The 17,946-nt window shown below is 49.6% G+C and overlaps 1 protein-coding gene and 1 long non-coding RNA gene across 7 annotated transcripts in view; one reads left to right on the top strand and one right to left on the bottom strand.

Annotated features, from left to right (window-relative positions):
• The window catches only part of BCOR (BCL6 corepressor), a 125,854-nt gene that overhangs the window by 63,117 nt on the left and 44,791 nt on the right, over positions 1 to 17,946 (top strand). The window contains exon 1 of one of the 6 annotated variants that reach the window (XM_072994229.2): positions 15,722 to 15,830. The exons of the other annotated variants lie outside the window; for them this stretch is intronic. The gene's annotated coding sequence lies outside the window, so the exon portion shown is untranslated. Of the gene's footprint in view, positions 1 to 15,721; positions 15,831 to 17,946 lie in introns of those variants that run through there. 6 annotated transcript variants of the gene reach the window in all.
• On the bottom strand, positions 9,332 to 15,738 carry LOC140705695 (uncharacterized). Its single transcript, XR_012085160.2, has 2 exons — positions 14,564 to 15,738; positions 9,332 to 11,646 (listed from the first exon to the last, which is right to left on the bottom strand). It is a non-coding gene; the product is annotated as an uncharacterized LOC140705695 (long non-coding RNA).

The following is a 17,946-nucleotide window of genomic DNA, read 5'->3' as shown; positions in this document are numbered from 1 at the left end:
GCAGATGGCCTGCTTTAAAAAAAGGTTTTGCTCGGTGTTGAGGATGCTCGTCCGGACAGAAGGAGGCTTTACTCACACAGGCAATCTTTGTGTCACTCAACACGAGGCGCTGGTGGAGGGTGGCCCACTGTTAGATGCCTGCAATGCCTGGGATACAGGAGACAGCACATTAAGGGCATAAGAGAAACCTTGCCTCTATTTGAATATTCAGACAAGGAGGTGGGACTGGAAGACCTCTTGAAAAGGCTGGGATGAAAGTTACTGTAAAAAGCAAAACATAAAAGGAACAGCCCTCCCTTTTATGCATGTGTGCAGACACATGTATGCATACACACACGCCTTGCAAATGCAGCCAGCTAAGGAATTTCTCCTGCTGAACCGAGAGGCTTTAAAACGTCTAAAAACCACAACAAGCGAGACCTAAGCAGAGGCACGGGTGGGGCTGCCCTGGGGGAGAGCCTAAGCTACTGCAGCTGGACTGGAGTAGGGGAACAGAAGTCCCAGGCCTGACCTGCCCTTTCAGGGAGGGGCAACTAAGAGGGGAAAGGAAGAAAAGAAAGTCATGTCAGAAAGAGCACTCTCTTTGGGGTGGGGTGGGGACCTTACTTTTTTTTTTTAAAAGGCCCTTTTTGGCAGAGGAAAGCTCATGAGAGCAAAGGATCGAGTGCTACAAATGGGTCCTTGGCGGGCGGGCAGGGGGAGGCAGGCGCAGGGAGAGGAGACTCCTTGTTTCGAGTAAACCAGCTGCAGGGGTGATGCTAAAGCGATGCAGACAGACACAATGCTGCTGTTGTTGGTTTGATCTCTAACTGTGGATTGTTAGTCTGGATTTAACTATGTGGTGTGGGGAGGCGGGAGAAGGAAGGGTGGGGGGGCGAAGGCTGTTTACGGCTAGTGCAAATAATGTGACAGCTGTTGGAGCGCGAGCAGCCAGCGCCTCTTCGGCTTTTACACAAAGCTCTCACTATGGTGAGAGGGGGAGGAAGGAGTGGGAGAACTAAATGGGGGGGCTTGGCAGCAGGGACAGCGGCTTCGCTCCTGCTCTTGCAAAGAAAGCTGCAAGCACACCCAACTAAAACAGCGTCCTCCTCTCCATCATTTAGGGCAATCTTGACAGCTTTTCAAAGGTAACTTCAAAGACTTCATGGGATGGGTTTCAGAAGGTCCACCTCTTCCTCCTCCCATCTGAATCATCTTGTGGACTCTCCAGAGCATGCTTATTCAGAAATAGTCTCACAGAGTCAAATGGCCCTTTCCCCCTGATTTTAAGTGTGTTTAGGATCGAAGCCTTAAATGAGCAAATAGGATTGTACAGTATTCTTCCTTCCACTGCATACAAAAACAGAACTATAAATACTACCTTAACAGAGGTACTGATTGATCTGAAGCAGTAGCTTTTGAGAATTTCTAGTCAGAGGGAAAGTTCATTTGCAGCATGCATTTAGTCACCCCATTCTCACAAAACTGTTTCTTAGTTGTCCTGCAATAAGGAAATAAACAAACCAACAAATAAAAACAAAGCCCGTGTACGTGCATGAGACTTTTAAAAAGAGAGAGAGACAGAACTGGGCATGACTCAGGAGAGAGTCATGCAGTGTGGCCAGCCCTGGCAGCTTCTGACCTGAGCGTTTTTGCATATCTGTACTTGAAATGGCTGGGTGAGGTGCCTCCCATGTATATTAGCCACAAATGGCCAGATAATTGCATACTGAGTGTTCAGGAAACTAGAACAGTTTCCTGAAGTCATGAAGGAGTCCTATTCCTCTGGAGGAGGTAAGTGGAGGACTGTGTTCTGATCCCAGCAGGGCTTGCCTGAGCACCTGACATCTTAGGCAGATACCAAGGGCCAATGCCCTAGCCAGATCCACTGCTGATGCCTACCCTGTGCTTCCCCTTTCTTAAGGCATCTGTGTCTCATCCTCTTTGTAATAACTCATAATAATCCAGACCTAGAATTTTGGTAGACTGAAAGGGTGACTGACACCATGTCTAGATAAGTCTACCTGGGCTCAAAAGGGAGTACAGGAACCCATCAACCCATCAGAAGACAATGTGCCCAAGAGTATGATCTGAAGACTCAAAATCTTGTAGGTGGTTTCAGGTTTACAACTTCCTTGAAATACATGCACTGCAGTTTTCAGTATACATATTGCTTGTTCCTGGCTAGGTTCAGAAAAAGCAACAACATGAAATCATTCACAACAAATCACACAAGTGTAAGGAAGCCTTGCGTGTTTTACAGAATAGTTCTCTTGATTGTTTAGACTAGCTTGGAAAAGATGCACACGCTTCTGGAATTATACTATACAAACTTTTATCTACACTTTAAGTTGGGTTATTTCACAGGTATTGTATAATAGTGAGGATGGAGAAGTAAATGTTGGGGAGAGAAGTGGCATGTACCTACAACACAAGGTCAGGTTTGAGGCCAAAGCCAGAGAGGGAGCGACCTGGATGCTGAAGATTGCTTTCATGTGTTTCCAAGGGCAGAATGCAGAAGTGGTGAACCTTTGACTTTCCAGATGTTTTGTGCTGCCCCCCTCATGATCCCTTACCATTGGCCCACGCTTTTGGGAGTGCATTCATTATTTATTAGGTATATACTTTTCCTGTCTCTGAAAACTGAGATACTCATGGTGGCTCACAGTAACCATAATTTAAGAGAGAGAGAGAGAGAGAGAGAGAGAGAGAGAGAGAGAGAGAGAGAAACAAAGATAATATTAAAAGTGAGTTTAAAACATAATATCAAAACAGAATTGAATTAAAGGCAATATAAAATCAGCACTCTCATTAAAAGCCCCTCTCTTAGCAGCCAGTAAATTGCCAAAAGCCTGCTTGAATGAAATGGTCTTTGCATTACAATTGAAAGGGGCCAGAGGAAAGAGACCAACCTATCTTTCCTTAGAAGGGAGATTCACAGCCTGGGAGAGGACATGAAGCTTGGCCTCCTGGTGTAATTGTTAAATGGGGCCTCATGACAGTGGTTAAACTGCATTACTGCAGTGAAGACTCTGCTCATGGCCTGAATTTGATCCTAGACTCAGGTAGCCGGCTCAAGGTTGGCTCAACCTTCTATCATTCCAAGGTTGGTATATTGAGGTACCCAGCTCTTGGGGTGTGTGTGGCAATGGTATATAAGGAGCGCACTTCGCCTTTGCTCTGTTTTGCATGAAGAAAGAACCAAAAGGTCTCCACCCACATAAATGAAAATGCATCAACACTTACATAGGCTGGTAGCTAACCTTGCTCATGTGGAAGCCCTGCTCTTTCATTCCAGATGCATTCTCCTTGTGCTTTGTGTTCCTCTCTACCTAGTTTGCAGGTGCAGTGGTTCCAGGTTGCAGAAGTGTTTTATACTACCAGATGCTTACAACAGAAAATGCAGTGAATTAAGCAGGAAAGTTGCTTTGTTTCTCTAGTCTTCATCCTTAACACCCCAGAAATAGCAACTACACTTATCTCGGTACATTTTCATGATGATGATGATTATCATCATCTTAGGATTGCAGAGCTGGAAGGGACGCTCTGGCTCACTAAGTACATCTCTTGTCAAACTCCCAACCTCTGGCTCCTGAGCCAGAGACCTAAACCACTAAGTCATCTCTGTGGAATAAGAGTGAGCAGGCTGAGACATTGTCAACTTTTAGCTGCATTATCTCAAAGCACAGCTAGCTGTGTTGGTGCAATTTATGTTCAGGCCACCAAAAATAAGTTCCCAGCTCAAATTAAGCCTCGCTTATCATGTCCGGACAAAACAAGTATGAACAGTACTGTTTTAGGCAAACAATGGTTTCACATTTGACCCTTCTAAATGGGTTTATTAAGAGGAGAATTAAATTGTGGAAGGCAAGTAGGGGGTACATTTTCACATTCTTTCAGGATTTAAGAGTGCTTTACCATAGCACAAGAGCCTTTTGTAGGCTGGCTCTCTCCAGTATGCAGTCACGCCCTTAGTTAAACATGGATGACTTTGCTTGAAGCTGGAATGTTAAAATGCTTCATAAAGCAAGGCTCAGCTTTGAATTTGGTCTCTAGGACAGTGATGCAAAGCACATTTTCTGAGAAAAAATCTCTCCATGGAACCAACTGAGTTGTAATCATACTGAAATCATAGTATTCTGATAGTACAGGGTGATTGTGTCTACAACAGTGTGTTTTTCACATTTAGTGGGTAGTACCTCCTTTATTAGAGGCCGAACCAAAATAGCTTAACTTTAACGGGAAAAGAATGGTAGGGCTTATTGTACACAAGTGTGTGTGCATATGGGCACTGCTAGGAGAAGCAGAGTCACGACTTTACAATGCATTGATGTCTTCTGGTTTTTGCGAGCATTCAAAAAAGAATTTGATTCATTTATCATAGTGACGACATCTCAGCAGCATTTACCAAACCAATTTGTTCATCTTGCATTGTTTTAAATACTATAAAATGAAGTTTAGAAATAAACTGGATTATCTGTGAGACAACTGGCTTGCTATTCTCACAATTCCTATATATTAGAGCAACAGTACAGAACCAGTTTTTCAGGAGAATGAACGGAACTGATTCATTTGTAGGCCTTCTATCGCTGTTACGTAGCTGCCCACCTGATGATCATTTCCAATCATTTAGTGAGAGGAGAACAATGATTTGTGTGATTGCCATTTGGTTCTTTGAGGTCCAGGTTAAAACTCCAATTCTAAGCACACTGAGAATTATGTTTACAAGGGAGCGATCCTATTGAATCCAGTATGGCTTAACTGCAGCAGAAACCTAGCTGAAACATACCTTTGGGCCTTCTGGGTAAGCTATTGCTCCAGTGTTGATGACACTGGAATAAGAAAATAAAATAAGACTCACCGCTTGCATGCTGCTTTAGTTCCAGCTTTGTCCCCTCCCCTAAAAGGCAGACTACTTTCCATATCCCATTTCCACCTCATAAACTTTCAGTGCTTCTCTGTCTTTTTTAAATTTACTGGCTGGTTTGAGAAATGTTAATTTTTATTTTTGTTTTTGCATAAGAGCTTTAAAAATAAACTTGTCAGAGTTGTTTTACTTGCTTCTTGTGAAAACACAGTAAAATCATGCTTGGTTTGATAAATCTCACATTAAAATAAGTAAATAAATGCCTTAAAATATTTCTCTTTCTGTCTTATTATATTTCTCCTCTTTCTGTTTTGACCAAAGATAAATCTGCAAATATCTGTACAAGGGTGAGAACAAACAATAGTACACATCTATATATGACTCTGACTTACATTACAACTTGGTCCCCTGGCAACACAATACTATGCATGCTTATTGAGACACTGAGTAATCTGGGATTCCTCTCAGATCAGTATATACATGGCTGCAGATTAGGCTTCTGCCCCTGTTGCTGAGCATACAATGCCACCGGTTTGCATATACTTTTTCCAGTGGTCACAGTATGCTTATATATTTTTAGTATATATGCTTATACTACCTCGACAGATGCTGGTGGACAGGAGAGCAGCAGCACCACACACAAGGCATTTCTTTGACTGGAGATACAGCTGTGACGGGTTCATGCTCTGTCTCACCTTCTAAATGAGCCTGCTGCTCTAGAGTGCTATGAAGGACAATGCAGTATCACATTGCAAATACCAAAGTAAAATTCAACTGCTGGTCTGGTTCATTTTTGAGTGTGAGATGGGGAGGAGGAAGCATTTGTTTTTTGTTTTTTTGCCACACAAGTGGTGTGGTTCTGCATTGGGGTGATCATGTGTTCAAGAGACTCTACTTTGCCACCATCTCTAGCACCTGAACAGGTTGGAATACTTTCATTCTTTCTTGTAAATTTTGCAGATTAGGTCCCATTTGTGAATCACTCTGTGATGCATATTTGTTCCTTGCTTCTGAAGTGCCCAAATCCAGCTGGTGGCATATACAACTTTTCCATCTTGGAGAGAGCACCAGAGTAGTACTCCAAGAAATCCAGAGTGGCTTTAGACATTTTTACAAAAAGCTACTTGTGTAATATTGGAAGAGGAAATCAAATATCTGCTCCTGCATTGAAATGCAAGAATTGTCCCCACATCTGTTGTTTGTGCATCTCACCGTGTGCAATTTCCTGCTTCAGACGTTACTCCGGAAGCATAGAAGTATGACTCATACATCTGCTTGCCTTGTTTCTCCGTAATGTCTGAAGCAGTCTTCTGTTATTTCTGTTGTACATGGGAATATTCTGTAAGGAAATATATAAATACTACTAAAAGTAACTATGTGTGATCAAAGAGGGCCATGTGAGTAGTAGAACTCATGTGTAAGCTGAGCCTGTTTAGGTGTTATCCTGAATCACACATAAGGGGAACACAAGAAGTATTGTTAAGTATCATGCGTGCAAATGCCCTGATACATTTTTGAATTAGCAGGAATTCAGTTTTTTCTTTCGAGTTACCAAGCAGCCTAGGAATAAGTCCTATTGATTTAAACAGGACGTGTCTTATAAGAATTGCATTTCCTAAGCAGTAACCTCCATTGAATTTAGAAGGACTTGCTTCTGAGCAACGGGTACACAGTAGGTTCGGGCTGCAAGCAGATTTAAAAATAATAATAATAAAAGAACCTCGGGAATCATAACAATCTGTTTTGGCTGGTCCTGCCAATCTTTGGAAAATGCAAGCCGGTTACTCCCAGCTCGTGAATTTAATTTCTTCTCGGGCAGTGCAGATTTGTCTAACGGCAACTGGCGTCTGTACCTCCAATATTATTCCTCCTCACTCTCTTGCGGCGTATCTGTCACTCTCCGGTTTCCGCGCACGGAGTGCTTTTGGTGGAAGATACCCCCAGCAGTCATTCATTAAGCGCCAGAGCTATAAATTGGGCTTTAACGTGACGTCTGCCATTTTCTACAGGAATGTTGCTTGCGAAACTACTTTTGCCTTGGAGCAAAGGCGGAAAGATAAACACGGGTGCCTCGCCAAAACACTGGCAAATCTTTTCCTGCTTCCACAAATCTCTTAAAGTCACCCGGCATTATTTTTCCAGGATTAGACTGCTGTCTCTGAGTGGGTAGGGGGTGGAGGGGTGGAGACTGTCGCCGAGGCTTTTAATTTTGGTCTTAAGGGGCTAATGCAAATTAGAGGAAAATAATTTTCTTTCAGCGATATGCAATGTATTAGTCACTTGTTATCGTGCTTGGAGGCAGACCTCATTTGCGCGTCTGCCAATTCGCTCACATCTGCTCAGAGCTGTTCCGGGCATTTTAACCTTGGCGGTGTCGTGTCGTAGTCCCACGGATCAAGAGCCAGTAATTAAGGCTCTAAGCAGCAGCAAAAATTCATAGCCGCCCATCTGCAGCGCAGTTGCTTCCGTGCTCGAACTCCCCCTCCCCTCCCCTCCCCCTCGCCTGTTTAGGGGCCGACGTCAAGATGGCAAGGCAAGCTTCTCTCAGCAGCCGCCTGTCAGGCTGACGGCTGCGGGAGACCGAGGTGGCCGGCTCCTTTCACAGCCGGAGGAAACCCGGCCGCGCCAGGAAACTTTTGCGGATAAGAAGCAGCCGTGCCTGCGCTGTGCTCCAGGCCTTTTTCTTCCCCAGGGCGCGCTGATCTAGCAAAACCAGAGGGCTTTCCTCCCCCCCCCCACTTCCCCAAATTGGAGTGCCCCTGCCTCGTTCTTTACCTAAAGGCTGTATGGCGAAGCAGAGGTCGCGGTGTGTGCGTCTCAGACTTGACCCTTGCAGAGCTGAGGGGGGAGGGGGCATGGCGAGCATGGACTAAGGAGACGGTCTTACACCGATTGACTGCTCGGGCCGGCCACGAATCCATGCTGCCGCCGCCGCCGTCACACGCCCTGGGTGGTTTCCCATTTCGCGTCGCTACCTGGGCCATTCTGCAGCTCTCGTCTGTGCGCGTTCAGACGGAAGAAACCGGGCTTCCCGTAGGTTGCAGTTCACGTGGGATTAAATCTCACGAAATCCAAGTGGGGCTTTCCCCTGCCTAGACCCGTGTAAGACAGCGCTGTGGAAAGGGTCGTGTGAAGAGGCGCTATGGGAAGTGCCTCCGGCCGGAGAGTACCGGAAAAGCAGAGTGAGGGAGTTCTTAATGAAGGGAGAATACGTTTTGCAGAAGAAACTGCTCACGGTTGATACGGAAGTGTAAGGTACGGGGGTGGGGGGAGGCAGTCGCAGATTATAAAGGAAAAGTGAAACTATCGCGGGTCAACGGGCTTGGAGGCGGCGGCGACATCGGTCCTCTAAGGGCGCTGTGCTGTTTAAAGAATTTAAAGCAAGTCCTTTAAAACGCGCGTTTCCAGGTGCAATTTCCCCCCCTTGAAGACCTCGCCACAGAGACAGCTCCTGGTTCGAGTTTTATACAGGAAGGATAACGTTTGATTTGATGCTGGTTCCCCCTCCCTGACGGAGGGCTGGGGGCCCGACTCAGTGGGAATGTTTTTCTTACATAGGCCTCTCTGAGGCGGCTCAGGACGACCCTCCGCGAGCGATTAATTTCAGTGAGACTTGCGCAGGGGGTGGGCTGCGTCGGATTGCGCCTTAAACTGGTTTGTTGTCACGTCATTTCATTGAAACACGAATGTCGCTCCGAAGTAACTTCTTGGCCCGGTGGGCGCGGGGGGGGGGGAGAGAGGGAGACAGCGGCTTCAACTTACCGAGTGGTTTCCCAGAAGCCAGGATGGCGCCCTTCCCCTCCCCCAGTCTCCGCTCGCAAATGCTTAACTCCCGAACCAATCTCGTGGAGGCGGCGACGGAGGCTGTGGAGGCGAAGGGGCCGACGACGCAGGAAAAAGCAGGCAGACGAGGACGGGGGGGGGCGGCGGCGGGAGAGAGAGCAGGAGGATTTAAGGCTAGTTAAGCTCGGCAGAGCGCTCGACAGCAAACCAACCAGGCTGAATCTCTTGCTGTCGGCGCGCCGGCCATTTGCTGAATAATGAGAAGCTGCTTCTTTTCCCCTCCCGGGGGACTTGCCTTCACACAGGTTCCACTCGGAGGTGGCGCGGCGGTCTCTCTCTCTGTGTTTGGCGAGGGAAAAGGGAGTGGGAGGCGCTGTGCTCCCAATCAATCAGACCCTCGATGCTATTGCTCCGTAAATGAGGAAACCACAGGCACTGTCAGCCACAATTAAGCAAAATCAACTCGTCCGTGATCAATATCTACTTGTTTCCCCGGTGAAATAACCGAGCCGGCTGCTGAGCTGAGTATGCCGGTAAGAGCAGTGCTGGCAAATTCAGGCGGCCAGAGAGGAAGAAAGGGCGAGGAACTCATTAATCATGAGTGTGTGTGTATATGCGTGGAGAAACCGCTGTGCGTGCGTGCGTGCAAAACCCTGGCGCTTATAAACCACAGGGCGTGGGCCAAACGAGTCTGTCGCTTGATTCGTTATTCCCGGAATAGGCCTTTGGTGTATTCATCATATGGCAATGTTACGCATACGTACTGTATGTATAGTGTAGGTACGACTTAGATGTTACATATCGATGCTGCTGCGCCCATCTCTTTCTCAAATGAATTTCCCTATTAAATCAGAAAAGTAGATTTCTAAAAACATAAGATTCTGGCCGAACCGAGCGCACGGAACTTCCCCTTAAAATTGGGATCCCCCCACTTACTGCTCCGCTTTTGCTGAAACTGTATTCACACCCGAATCCACAACCACATAAAACAAGTCCTTGGTTTTCCTCTCCTTGCTGGTCCTTGAGAGGCGAAAGCAGGGTGGGGATCCCCTTCAGCCCTCTCCTTTTAAGGCCTCCTTTTAATGCTTTGGAGGGAAGCTCCCCCCCCCCGCGCGCCTCGATTTCTGAGGCGGCGAGGCCTACAAAGGGTTAACAGGCGTGTGGCCGCGGGCGCCGGCGGAGGCCAGCGAGGCCTCCCCTGCGTTTTCCCGAGCTCTGACTTGGCTGACACAAGAGGAAAACACGTTCCTTAATCACCTGAACCGCATGTTTGTGCCAAGCAGCCTGGCTGGGTGGCTGTAGGGCTCTTCCGCGGCGCGCTGCTGCTACCAGTGCTGCTCCTCCACCTCCACCACCACCACCAGCACGCCGCCTCTGTCGCTGCCTGCCGTCTCCGAAAGGAACAGAACGGAGGCAGCAGCAGCCACCTCGCTGCCGAGCCTGCGCTTGCTTAAAATGGCGCGGCTGGTCCGGGAGATCAAAGAGGAAAAGAGCGAGGAGGACTCAATTGATCGGGGCTAAAAGCCTGGCGGAGAGCCGCGGAAGGCAGTCTGAGGAGGTGGTTGTGGGGCAGGGCGGGCTCGAGTCCAGACGGAACGAGCGCCTTCCGCCCTCGGTGTGCTCACCTCTCTAACCCTGGAAGGGGGAGGGAGTGTCGCGGGAGTGGGCGGCGAACTTGTCCGTGCTGTCTCTTGTTCATCTGGGAGCTAGATTTTAACGGGCGCCGCTTGTGTGGGGGTTGGTGGCTGGGTGAGGGAGCATAAATAATCGCGAGATACTAAGTCGCCTGGCAGCAGTTTTTCCAGGGGCTTCCTTCTTCTCCTTTGGTAGAGTGGCAATACAATCCTATGATGCCTACACCGAAGTAAATCCCAGTGAATTCCGAGCGGCATCCTTCCAGAGAAGCGTGGGTCTGCAGCCGAAGCCGTCCTCTTTTTCATGCAACTGCAGTCACGCTCCACTGGAAGCAAAACAAAGCATCCCATCTGTATTTGTCCCTCGTGGCCTCCATTTTTCGCCACGTACGAAGTATACTGGTTTGAACAAAAGTGCCCCGCAGCTTTTCACGGGTCTGAGAGAGACACGTTGAGTCGGGGCGGGGGCGCTCTTTCCCCACATGGCGTCAATAGCTGACAAGAGACGAGGTGTAAGAGAGGCGGGCTGCAAGGTTGTCTGAAGGCTGGCCAGCCATTTTACCTTTCCTGACGGCCTCCCCTCCCTTCTCTCCCCGCTCCCCAGCAGCATCCCACATTCGCAAGTTTTGCATGCAAGTGGCGAGGAAAGAGTTAAGTCAAAGTGTGTTGCTGCCCGGTTTATGGAGAAAGGAAACTCGACGGGGGAAGGATCTCTGGGCGGTGGTTGTGTGGAACTGTTGTCCCGAGCTGCGAGGCGTGATCCGACAAAGGACTAGGAGAGGCGGGGGCGGGGAGGGGGAGGGAGAGAGGGAGAAGAAAACACGGCTGGTGAGCAGACGGTCTCTGTCCGGAGTCTCGTCTATGCAGGCGATGGCTGAAGCTCGCCACCTTCTGTCTCCTCCTTTTCCAAGGTAACCGGGACTCCTTTGAACATCCCGGGAGGGGCAGGAAAGCTCTTTACATTCCTGGTGTTACACGGAAGTTGGCCGCGAGTGGGGAGTCCTTCCGCCTTCCTTGCGTCCTCCTTGGCAGCCCATTCCTCCGCTCTTCTGAAGCGCACAGGCAGTCAAGACGATTGCCAAGTAGTGACGGCCCCTCCTGCCGCCGCCTCCTCCTCCTCCTCCTGTGAAAGCCAGCATTCTCCGGTAGAAAAAGAGACCGGGAAAAAGCACTTTTCTCTCTCCCTTCCCCGCCTCGTGTTTTATCTGCGCGTGTCGTGGGCCAGGAATTCCTCGCTTCGTGCTGTCGCCTACGCACTGGATACAGGGTAGCCGCCGGAGTCGCCCTGAAACGCCTGCACGGCGTTTTGTTGACATGGGAGGAAAGTCCGGATCGCCTCGCCCGCACGTGACGGGCCGGAAAGCCTCAAGGGAAAACTTGATCCTGCGGAAGAAAGAGGAAGCTTAAAACCCCAAAAATAGAGTCTCCGCGCGATCTCTCTCCCTCCGCCTCCCCCCACCGCAAGGCTTTGCTTCGTCAGACGGTTGTGTTGTGCACCGCCCCCGTGCATATATTTTAAATCAGTTTAAAACCTTGCAAACAAGAGCACTGTAGTTCGCTGTATGGTCAAACCAAAGGCCACACGTCTCGGCTAAAGGTCAGCCGCCTCCGTTCCCCACCCGCCACCCCGTCCGCGCAGCCGAGATTTAGCTTCCTCTCACAACACACTTCAAGCCATGTATGTAATGCAGTTTCCCTTCTGCGCCACAGCCGCCTATTTGAATTTAGACGACCAGCCTTATTAACCATTTATTGGAAGTTTATTTGCGGCCAGCACAAAAATATTGAATATTTTGCGAAATACCATCGTTCGCTAAAGATGGGCAGGAGCTGCCGCAACTGTCCTACACTGCGGTTATTTGTAAATAACCTGAAAGGAAAAGGGCCAGAATGGAATGAAGATAAGTTTGGAGGATTGGGTAGAATGTCGCACTGACCAGAGAAGGATACACAGAGGAGCAGACCGAACACGTGCTCAAACCCCCTCCCCCCCCATCCAGTGCATTGTCGTGCTGTTACAAATCACGTATCCTCTTTGGAGGAAAAACCGCGATATAGCTGCCATTACATGCCCATTTGGAGGGGCTGAGTGGATTAATGACAGGAGGCGGCTTATCCTTAGTGTACCTTTAATAAATAGTGAAGAGAGTCTTCCCTATTTAATTTTTCTCCTTCTGGAACGTAGATTTCTAATGTGGGCCTTATTTGCTCCCCTCAGCCAGCGCCACGTGCTGACCCCTATTATCACCTGGCAACACTAACCGTGGGTACATTTCCCAGACTAGCCCTGAGAGGCTGTTGCAGCAAAATCTGACTTCAGAGTGCATCTGAAAAAGTGGGCCACCGTCCCCAAAAGCTTATGCCAGATAAAACTTCCGAGCCTTTAAGGTGCCACGAAGTTCCTTGTGGATTAACCATCCGCGAAGCTGACTTGCTAAAGCTAGAGCCGCCTGTAGATCAGCCGACGACGGCTCTGTGGTTTATGCAGTGGAAACTGGCGGGCTGCCAAGCGGAGCTGGAGGTGGAAAGAGTAAAGGCGCCAAAAGGGAACTCGGGCGCTCGCAGCAGTCTCTCTCTCTCTCTCTCCCTCCCTCCTTCCTCACTCGCTCGGGCTGCCCAAGCCCGGCTGCGGCTTCCCCTCCTCGGCTGCTTTCGCCTTCGTAGGGCTTTCCGTCTCGCAATAAAAGGGCGTCCTCTCTTAGCGAGTCCTGCGGACGGGAGGAGATGAGAGGCAGGGCCCTCTCCGTGGCCTCCCGATGACCCACCCACCCCCGCTTTCCTTCCCTCGGGAAACGAGATCCAAGCCCTTCTTCTCCTTTCTGCCCTGGCCGCGGGCATCAGGTTTTTCTAGTTTGCAAAGGCCGAAGGAGGGTGCTAGAAAAACTTTTTTTTGCTTCCTTGCCCGCAGCAGCCCCTGGCGTCAGAGGCTGCCAAAAGTCTGTTGCCGTTGCGAGGAGACGGCAAGCGTTCCCCTTTTTTGAAAGAAAGAAAGAAATAAAGAACGGAGGCGGGAGAGCAGCCTCCAACAGCCAAGCCGGGCCCTGCGTTGCCTTGCTTCAGCGCGGCGCGGAGCGGCGGCCAGCCAGTCGTGCCCGGAGAACTGGGTGTTCAGCCAGACACGCCGAGCGAGCGCCGGGGCTGCTTTTTTCAGGCTGCCCTGTAACCTGAGCGCGACGGGCGGGCGGGCGGGGGGAAGGGAGGCTCCGCTCGGCAGCAGACACGGCAGAGCAGGTTGCCGCTTGCACGATCTTTTGCACTCACTCACGCACGCAGCCCTCCGTCCCTCCCTCCCTCTGGAGCGGAGCCCCGTCGTGCAGTTTACCTCCCTCTCTTTCGAGCAGAAGCTTGGCGGCTTTGTCAGCTCGATACCTCCGGAAAGGAAATTCCGTGGCCTATTTGGCACTTGGAGCCTGGTTTTTGCAGCCCCTGGACCACAACCTCGCAGAGCAAGCGAGCCGAGTTCCCAAGGCGGTGCTGCGCGATTCCGCACGCCGCCTCCCCGCAGGGGTGCTTCCCAGCTTTGGCTGGTACCGTACGGACAAAGCGGCAGCTACCGCAGGCTCATCGTCACTCTAGCCACGTTGGTTCGCGTGCGCGAGCTCCGTGCAAACCGCGGGGCTCTCCGAACCACCGGGGAGGAAAGAACGCAGAAAAGGTTCCCTTTTCTCTTTGCAAGAGTGGCTCCTCTTTGTCTATACCGTTTATGGTCTCGTATCGTCTTCATTCTGCCTCCCCCATGCCTTTCGCCTCTTCCAAATTTTATGAAGCATATCGCAGCATTGCCAAAGATAGATGTTATATAATAGGACGATTCACGGAGGCAAGAGAAGGGAACTGTGAAAGGCCCGGAGGAAAGGGAGGCTCTAACCCTTGGCTACATCTCCATCTCTCTCTCTCTCTGTTTGTGTGTGTGTGGCGGCGCAAGGAAACTCCTGACACCGCTACAGGACTAAAGACTAAATTCCAGGCCTAGGGCGAGGACTTTGCGATTTTAAACACGATCATCGAAAACGTTAGAAACGAGATACCCATTCACTACTTTAAAGTATCCACGACCCTCACAATCATTTGTTAATTATCTAGGATTAATAAGCCAGCCACACTACACACAACAGGCCTTCGTTCGGAGAACACATGGCAATTACTACCACTACTACTACTACTACGGGAGCCATATTAAGTATGGCTAAGGTAGGGTTTCAAAGACGGAAACGAGTTTCCTTGATTTCAATCGACTTTCCACATCAAGCCGCTATATCCAAATGCTTGCCTTGAACTGAGTAAAGACTCGATTACTTACTAGGAGAAAGAGCACCTTGTCTCTGAAGTTTCCAGCAGTCCGACCCAACATACTGATGTATGGCAAGTAACATCTACGACGTATTTCCTGTACTGTACTTTGGAACTCATTTTCCTTGACGGCCTTTCTAAGAAAGGTTGAGCAAATGGTGTCTGAAGGGTTAAAAAGTCTGTTGCTTGTTGCAATGAAATTATGGCTGGCAGTGGCGCCGCTGTTTGTTCAACAGACCTCCACTTTTAAACAGTTCACAAAAAGTTCATCAGGGCGGCGGCGATTATAAATAACGTATGCACGCATCCCACTGGAAAGCGCGACCCTGAAAAGGAGCAGAGACGAGCAAACATCTGGCCCCGCCCGCCTCCCGAGGAGATCACACAGAATCATGGTTTTTGTGTGTCGTACTTGGCACAATTCCCGAGAACCGGCTCGGCCGCCGTACACGCCCAGCTAGTCTTCCTCGGGCGTCCAAAAAGGCCTTTCGTCCTCAACTCCCGGTGACGATCCCCCCCCCTCTGTGATCAGCGCTTTGGGTCTTCCCGTGTTACCAGAGTGCATCGGTGACGAAGGGCAAAGGCGGAGGGGTGTGTGTGTGTGTGTGATTTTGCAGCTTCTGCAGTTGCAACAGCTCAGCGCTCGAGCGGGCCATCCAAGCCGCGTTCCTTTGTGCAAACGATTTTGCCCGAAGCAAGATCTGTGGTGTGGAATAGTAAGGAGAGACGCTTGTCTTTGCAGCGAACAGCAACATAGTTCCCCCCTCCTTTTTTAAAAAAAATACTTTTTAAACTTTGCCACTGTCGGGAAGACGGCCGTGCTCACTCCTGCTGGTTGCGCAGTGTGCCTTTGACCTTTCGCTGTTCCCAGCGAGCAACACTTCACATTTGGAGCGCAACTTCCACTTGTACAGCGCGCTTCGAAATGTGCACTGGTTCTGCCAAGCTAGTCCTCTATTCCCCCACTGAGCCGCCAAAGAAGTGTGCCGGAGCACAGCATCCCTGTATTATCTCGTTTTTGGAAAACAACACTGCTTGATAAGCCCCCTCCCCCACCGGATGGCAACGATACGTTTCCAGCGAAGAAACCAAGCGCAGCCGCCCTGCTCCTTCTTAACAAGTAAGATTAGCCTCCCCAGCGTGTTTACTTCTTTAAAGAAAGTGGGGAGGAGCGAGGGAGCGGCGCCCCCCGCTCCCATCAAGCAGCCCTATCTATTTGGACTTTGTGTCCAGTCCGTTCTTTACAGAGGAGGCAGCGCACTGGGCGGCTACAAACCGTATGTAAAACTCTCAAATCACTCTCTCCAGGCTGCGACTGCTCCATTTGAAATCATTACGAGCGGTGCCTCTGGAAAACAGTAAATCTGTTCAGCGAAACCCGTCTTTCCCGTGGAATAACTCCTTTTGAATGATCGCGCAATACAGTATTTCCTCCGATCTTGTGTGGTGGGGAAGATGGTGGGGAGAGGGAAAAACCAAAGGAAGAAGGGTGCCCTACCTTTACCTCCAGGCAACACGGGCCAACTTTATCCTTACTGCAAGCTACCTGCTGCGGAGCGAAAGTACGGGGATGTGCGGTTTCATTAAAGTACATTTGTTCTGTGCGTGGGCTTCCGCACAAAAGGCTTCTTTAAGAAATGGGGGGGGGGGGGTGTAAGCAGAAGAGGGAGGCTTGAAAGAGCTTCGGACTTCCTTGGCGCTGGTTTCTGAGGGCCACGCTAGCCTCAGGGAGGCTCTGCGCGAAATACAACCTCGGTTCCCTCCGCGTTTTGCACAGTAAGAAGGGTTAATGTGAGGATCTTGGACCCCGAGAATCGAACATATTAAGAAGCATTTCAGTTAAGTAGCGTGCTTGTCCGCACGCATCCTTGGCCTTCTCTAAACGCATCGAGGGTGCTTCCTTTTCCTCGCAGGTAGTCCCGTGGAACTTAATCGATTTAGACACGTCGAAGAATCGTTGCCCTAGATCTGATCCTAATATTAACCAAGTACTGTATACCCCAAATTTAAAAACCCGTACGTTTCGCTGGAAGACTAAAGGGGTATGCGTATCAAAGGGGATGGGACGTGTCACGACTTCGGCTGTGCATCGCGATCCTAAATACGTTTCACCCAGAAGTAGGTCCCGATTTGTTCAATGTGGGGCCCTCCCTATTAAAAGTGTGTTTCCCTTACCCACTTGTATATTACTGGAAAAGGTCTGGTTTCTGCCATTCGCGAGGGGTTCTGTGTGTGTGCCAGTACTTTCCTTTCTCCGTCCCCCTCTCTCTCTCTCATTTTGGCGAGAGGAAGAGGTGGAGGGGTATCCTGTGTATTAAAGGCTCCCCTTACTTATTAACCCGGCATTTAACAGCGGGATGCAGGCTGAAGCTCAGTCAAAAGAAACGACTGAACCTCCAAAGAGCAATTAAAATCCAGCACTGGAATAAATCATGCGCCGCGATAATCGTGTTAATAAAACGCAGCTTGTCCTGACACTTCACTCATGCAGCAAACTAGAATTTAATGCGGGTGGAGATGGCTCGTTCGGGAGGGGAATAAAGGCCGGCGAGGCCCTTCTGTTGGTGGACGCGAAAATCCGGCTGCCTTTCACCTGCCTTCCCCCGCTGCACGCAGCGCCGATCCTTTCGGACTGCTAATGCTTCTCCAGTGAGCCCGCTAATGATTTCTTTCCCTGGAGTGAGCAGGCGTCATTGAATTACTGAAAGCACTCAAAGCAGCAGCACAGCAACAACAGCTCCAATGGTAAAAGCCACCAGGGTTTAGTTACTTAATCAAATCATGGGGTGGGGAGAGCTTACCAACCTACTTACTATTTTTAACCCCTTTTGGGGCTGGGATGAAAACTGCTGCTGCTGCGGCTGCTCCAGGAAAACTCAGTTGTTGGGGTGAAAAATCAGGACCTCTTGTTTGTCGGTGGCATTCCAGCCGTTCAGGGGGGGCCTGGCCTTCCTGCTTACTGCAGTTTTGTTGTGGATGGATAGCAGGATACTTCAAAACTTTCTTTAAAATGGAGACAGGCTTATTTGCGTTGCTGCTGTTGTTAAATGAATACAGTATTTCGATTTCTTTGGTGTGTGCAAGCAGCTTCAGATGCTATCTGCTCCCACCCCAGGTTCTGCTGATTTCCTATGTGGACTTCTCCGTACCATAGCAAAAGCAGCAAAGAGCACCTTAAGTCCAAAACTCATTATTTGTCACAAGCGTTTGCGAACTGTGGAGGTTGGCCACTGATGATTATATCAAATGGAAAGTTTTAGTTTTTGAGCTGCTGGAAGACTTTTGATTGGTTTTTCTGCTACAGACTAACAGGGCTAACTCTCTGGAAACTCCATCCTGTAGTATCTCTTCAGACACAGATCCAACTCTGCAGACACTCTGCACCTCCAGCAC

The sequence above is a fragment of the Pogona vitticeps genome, chromosome 3 (assembly GCF_051106095.1).
Source record: "Pogona vitticeps strain Pit_001003342236 chromosome 3, PviZW2.1, whole genome shotgun sequence".
NCBI lineage: Eukaryota > Metazoa > Chordata > Lepidosauria > Squamata > Agamidae > Pogona > Pogona vitticeps.
This window is presented reverse-complemented; position numbering and strand designations above follow the sequence as displayed.